Genomic DNA, 6,198 nt, shown 5'->3' with positions numbered 1-6,198 from the left:
AAGAAAGCTCAGAGCGGCCCTGGGCTTGGGGACACCCAACACTGCTGAGCTCTAATAGTCCAAGTTATTGAATGTAGAAATAAAGTTGATGTTCCACTACACAGCAGGTCCCTATACAGTCTTGTCCTTTTGGTTAGGGGCAGAAGAGATTGGTCCTTTGGAGCTAGTTACCAAATCTGTCTCACTCTGCATGCTAACAATTCTGAACTTATTTGCAGAGACAGAGGCAAAAATCAAGAATGGGGAAACAAGAGAACTCATTACTTTTATTATCCCCTTTTGAGGGAGAAGAGATGGACAAAGAAAGACTGAAGAAAGTGCCCTACAGACAATGCCCACCAGACTTAGCGGTTCTGACACAGGAACTGTTGCAAGAGGAGAAGAGCTAAATTCATAAGAAACTACAGATCCTGTTGCTCAAAAGTTATGGGTAATAAAAATTGCATTAAATATCTCGATGGGAAAAAATATGCTAGAAGGGTGGAAACCGTAACAGATTTTAAATGGTTTAGATACTAAACTGCTTCTTTTAAACCAATATTTAAAAAAAAGAACAAGATTTCAACAAGTCTTAAGAAGGAATGAAAGCCTTGTATATATTAATATTTATACATAAATTGAATTTATAAAATGTAAAAATATACAGATGAGCAGAGCCACAGGAAGTATATTTTGCCATGTGCAACTGCCGATATAGACTATACCACCGACAAACCTGGAGAACCCCTCCAGGAAGACCAGCCTTCAGTGGAAAGGAAAAGATGCAGCTGGTCACCATCTGGTAAGTCTCTGTGTGTTTCCCAGCAGAATAACCACCTGGAAAAGGATCTTTGAATTAGAGTTCAGGTGGCTCCAGTGGCTCATCAGAGGTCAACACGACTGCTGACATGATGGCGTTGGTATGACTTAGTAGTCATCCTTAATACATGACCGACTGACTGCTAGGCTTGAACTCATTGCCCCAGCAGGTCTGTGACTCTTCTGGGATTTACTTGTGATGGCAGGCAGTGTCTCCTTCACATACAGAATATGTGGGGTTTTAAGATGAAGAATTAGAGCAGCAGAGAGCATTTGAGATGTTGGGTCGTTTGCACATGCAGGGGCATAACACCGTGGGGTGTTCTGTTCCTTTCCTAAGCATTCCTAAAATGTAATCAGCTTTTCTTGACTGCTCATAAGCACTGAGGTATGTTTTCATAGAAACGTACACCAAACCTGCAAGATCTTACTCCTGAACACTAAGGCTGGAGGAGGGGGAGCGGTCCATGCCCGTCGTTTTACAATTCGAGCTCACGGACTGCCAAGACAGACCGGCTACGACACTGCTCCCGCGAGAGGAACGGACCCTCCCGCTGTACAGCGCTCGGCTACGGCCGCGGCTGCTCCCGCGGCAGCCGCCGAGCGGCAGTGCCCGCGCCGGCCCCTAGATGTCAGCCCAGCCCCAGCGGTGCCCGCGGGCGGAGGGATGCGCGGCCACCGCCCCCCGCGCGGGAGGGGGCCCCGCCCCACCGGCTGTGCCCGCGGCCTGCCTGCGGCTCCTCTGCTGCAAACGACCTCGTTGGCTTTTCCTGAAAAGAACTACCAGCGGGAGCATCGGTTTAACTGCCGTCAGCCATTCCACCACCATCCTGCTCCGGAGGCTGGTGGGCTGGCGGGCAGCGCACGCGGTAGGTTTTGTGCTGGACTCACTGCATAGGTGGCTGAGGGACTGGAGATACCTGACAGTTGGTCCCTACCCATGTGGCAACTCTGACATCTCGTGTTGGCCCGCGTTCGCGATGTGTACGGAGCGGTGTCACTGCTGCAGGACAGTTTAGTACCTCTTGGATTCACTGAACTTACTGCACGTGATCCACGGACCTGAGTGTAGTTACTCATCATTTCTGGAGGAGGCTGATGTTTAAAACACGTCATCTAGGATGTTCTTCAGTGGCTCCAAGTCTATTGACCAAGTGTTTGCCATCCAGTAGCCATGCCAGTGTAAAATATCAATGCCCCTCTCTCCCCCTCAGCCCCAATAAATCCTTTTCTGAGTCTTTTTTTTCAGCTTAAGAGGCATACAATGTAAATAGCAACATGTGCAGGCTGAGAATTAAGGCCAGGGAGCTGGGAACACCTAATAATTTTGTATTTGCACAAAAAAAGAGGGGATATTTTTTGCATGACCAGCAACTATTCTTACCTGACAGAGAACAAGATTTACAGCATCCCAGATTTTCCTCAAAATCCAGCCTCTCAGCCTATCAGCAGGCAGATGCTCTATGAGTCAGTTAAGCTGGATCGGGGTGAGAAGTTTCTCACTTGTTTTCAGAGTGGAAAACGTTTAAGAGAGAACAATGGGATCTCAGGGTACCTGATGGCAGAGAGCAAACATCATGCTTCGCTGTCCCTACAGCACTGTGTTTGTTCTGCAGAAAAGGGTGCAGTCTGGAAGTGGAGGAGTAGCACAGATATACTGTTAAATATCTTTGTCTTTTCTTCCCACAGTGTCTTGGCTTTGTGTTGCATATGTTACACATGCACCTTTATCTTATGCAGAGTGCTGTTGTGTATTAGTCACACGTTACTATTCTGCTTAGGTTTGCACAGAATCGGCTGCCCAACTAAACTGATTTATCCAGTTATCGCCCTTAAGATTCTAGATCAGCTACAGCCATCAAAAATCTTCTGTAAGAAAATAACATAATCAAATAGAGACGGGTCCTGGCCTGCAGCAGGTGTGGCTTTTATTTATTTGAGCATCCACTTAAACTCCAGACTCAACAACAATGTGGCAGCTAGATTGTACCTTTACACCAGGAAAAACCTACAGGGAGATCGGATGGTTTCTTTCAGCTGAAGAGTTTGAGCTGAAATTTCCATTCCAGAAGGGCTTGATAAATAAAAATTATCTACTTTGCCAAATACAAAATCAAAAGAGATTGGATCTCCAGGATGGAACTAGATACAAACTTCCATCCTACTATGCGGCCTGATGCAATTAAAATACTAGCAAAAAATTGGGAGTGCTAGTGAAAATTTTAGTTCTCCAAATTCATGTGCTAGCAGTGTGGTGGAGGGGTGTAGTTTCAGTTTGTATCGTTGCCGAATCTCTCTGAGCACTCTCAGATCAATAAAGCTTTTTTAAGCTTGGTGGCAGCATTTGTCCCCTTGCTGGGAATTCAGGGATAAACTGTGGTAGAAACTGAGCAGGGGCAATCAGGGACTGGAACATGAATTGCTCTGCTGATCCTGCACCTGTGAAATGCTGCAGAAGGAAATGGTTTGGCCAGCATAAATAAGGCAGCTCTGAGACTCATCTCACATACCTCAGGAATTCAGCCTGCCAGCACAAAATTAGACAGTGCAGAAAGCTAGCTGAACATAATCTCTGCATCTTCCATGGTTTGTGAGAGTGACACAGCCAAGCAAAATTGTCAGATCGCTTCAATATTAGAAACAAAGTAACGCTGTTTAAGTAACATGTTTTGAAAACACAGCATGCACACCAGAGTATTTCATGTGTTAGCTAGTTTAGATGAACTTTTGGATCTCTTGCAGGGGAAATCATCTTTTTGTAGTGGATCTCATCCAGCAGAATGAGACCCAATTCAGACTGATTTCCTAGGTGCCACCACAACACTTACGACAACATATCATTGCATTAAAAAAGACATCGCCAGTCAGAATCTCTGGAAATCTCACAGTAAGTATAAAGACTAATGTTATACGCCAAACTATCTCAGCTTGTTCACATTGAAGATCTTTGATCTGTCTAGCTGAACTGGCCTAAAGGTTTTTGGCTTTACTTTCAAAGGAGAAATCTCACAGGCTGCCGAAGTGGGTAGACTGGTACTAGTCTTCATCTTTTAAACTTGCATCAATAGTCCTTTGTTCCAGTGGCCTCCCATCCATATAATGACTACATCAAAAGGTGTTCAGTGTGTATCAGTGGACATACACCTTATGCAAAGGGGCATCCTGCAGCCATGCACGAAATCAAGCATCATGGGACTGGGAGCATGCCATGCACAATGCATTGGTCAGTGCAACTCAGATGTTTGTCCCCTGTCCATTCATTCACTGAGTAAAACATCACCTGGATCTGTCACAGCAACATAACAGAATCTGAAGAGATGATGGAGTAAAAGTTTGCAAGGACAAAATTTAATTTTTTCAGCATGAGGCAGCAGATTTGGGTCAACTGACTGATGCTAATGGTTTTTGCAAGACACTGGAAAAGGTCAAGATTATAATGGACATCTCAGTTCTTGAAAATGTATGTTATAGTTGTTCTTCGTATGTGGGTGACTCCTTACTTATCAACAATACTGAAGCCATTTCATAGTTTCTTAATCCAGAGAGCCCAGCCAAAGGATTGCATTCTGAATTTGGCCCACCAGAAGAATGCAATCAACCCAGAGTTCATTCCTTGCTACTCTCTTTCTTGCAGGTTGCTGAGATGGCTGCTGGACACAAACCACAGGCTGGACAGATTGCTCTGGTAGCCTTCTCTGTTCCAGACACTTCATGAGGGCTTTAGTTCCTCCACTGACATGCTATTAGCTGTGCATCTCTCAAGGGACAAATATGCTAGCTTTCACAGCCTCACGGGAAAGGGGTATCTGATCATGTCACAGGAGGACAAGGAAATAATGTCGCGCCATATAACCTTAGTCACAGCATCCTCCTTCCAGGAAACTGAATACATGCATTCCCTGACAGTCTATGTTTGCATTTGGGGTCACAGGATAAAGTGTTCATATGACGGAGAAGGTCTCCAGAATATGGTCCTCCATAAGGGACTGAGACCAGATCCAGTCATGATCTTCCCCAGTAAGGGAAGATCAAGCCATTTCAACAGTCCTCTTTGCCAGTGGTTTCTCCCCACCTGATATTTACGGAGCAGGTATGGGAGCCGGTTACACCGGCTACATGTGCTCAGAAGTCCAAGCAGGGCAGTTAGGATCAGAGGCTTACAGCTGTTGTACAACTTTCCCCATAGCTACCAGCCCTCCCCTTGAGTCACCGTGCAGGCACTGATGTGTCGATGCACCATGCACTGGCTTCTCTCAGTGTGCAAGCGTCTAAGGAGGACCTACGCCTTAGCAGCAGCAGCAGCGGCGGCGGCAAGAAACTTGCGTCTGCACCGTAGAGCCGCACTTCTGCCTGCTTCTCCTGCCCCTCCACCCAGCAGAGGGCGCTCCGCTCTCATAAGTGGGTCCTCAGCACGTTCCTGCTCACTGGAAGGAAAAAGTCCTGCACACACACAGAGACACACATACACACCCTAGGAGACAAAAAAGCCCAAGCTCAAAACAAACTGCGCGCTGAGAAGAGGTTTGTTGAAACCCTTGAAAATCCAGCCAGGAGACAGGCTTGCGAGCCAGGGCGGGCGAGGGAGGCCCGGGCCGGCCAGCAAGGCTCAGCGGCGCAAGCTGGCAGGCAGCGCCCGCACTCTGCAAGGCTCTTCCCTTCCAAAGGGCACCCTCTCCCTCCCCGGCCTCCCCGGGATCGCTGGGCGGTCTGGTCCCGCTGCCACATTATTGTGCAGCGCAGTGGAAAAGCCACAATGCGAGCTGCTCTCGGGGGGGGGTGGAGACAGACACAGGCGGAGTCAGGGCTCAAATTCTTGAACCTTTCACATCCTTTCTGTAATTTGAAACATACTTGTTCCCATTCCAGAACCATTTTTGTCTAAATTCCTTCCTTGAGGCTGTGGAAATACGTTCAGAAAAAAAAAAAAAAAGAGAGAGAGAGAGGGAGAAAGAAAGAAAAGAAAGGAAGGAAAAAAGCAAGCCCACTACTTATCAGAGGCTCCAAAACAAAACAGAGAAACGTGAGAGCGTAGCCCTCCCCAGCACAACTGCTTGCGGGCTCAGATTTCCCTTCAGAGGGGTCGTGGCTGCTGCAGTCACGGGTTTGGAACGCAGCTGGTCCTGCCTGCAACAAAGCAAAAAAATCCCATCTCTTCTGCAAATGGCATTTACCTCCATTTGCTTCACAGGCTCTTGGTGTTCAGAGCAAAGGAAGCCATCTGCAAAAAGCTTGGGGCACTGGTTTGTGCCCTTAGAGTTCCCTGTCATCTTCAGTGGGTAATTCCCCCTCCCCACTCCCCACCCTTTCCACCCCCCACCCCCCCAGTTGGCCTGGGAGGGAAGGGACATCAGCATGTCCCTCTCCTGTGCACCTCAAGTCACACACCTGTAAGCACTCCCA

Source organism: Gavia stellata, chromosome 7, assembly GCF_030936135.1.
Source record: "Gavia stellata isolate bGavSte3 chromosome 7, bGavSte3.hap2, whole genome shotgun sequence".
NCBI lineage: Eukaryota > Metazoa > Chordata > Aves > Gaviiformes > Gaviidae > Gavia > Gavia stellata.
This window is presented reverse-complemented; position numbering follows the sequence as displayed.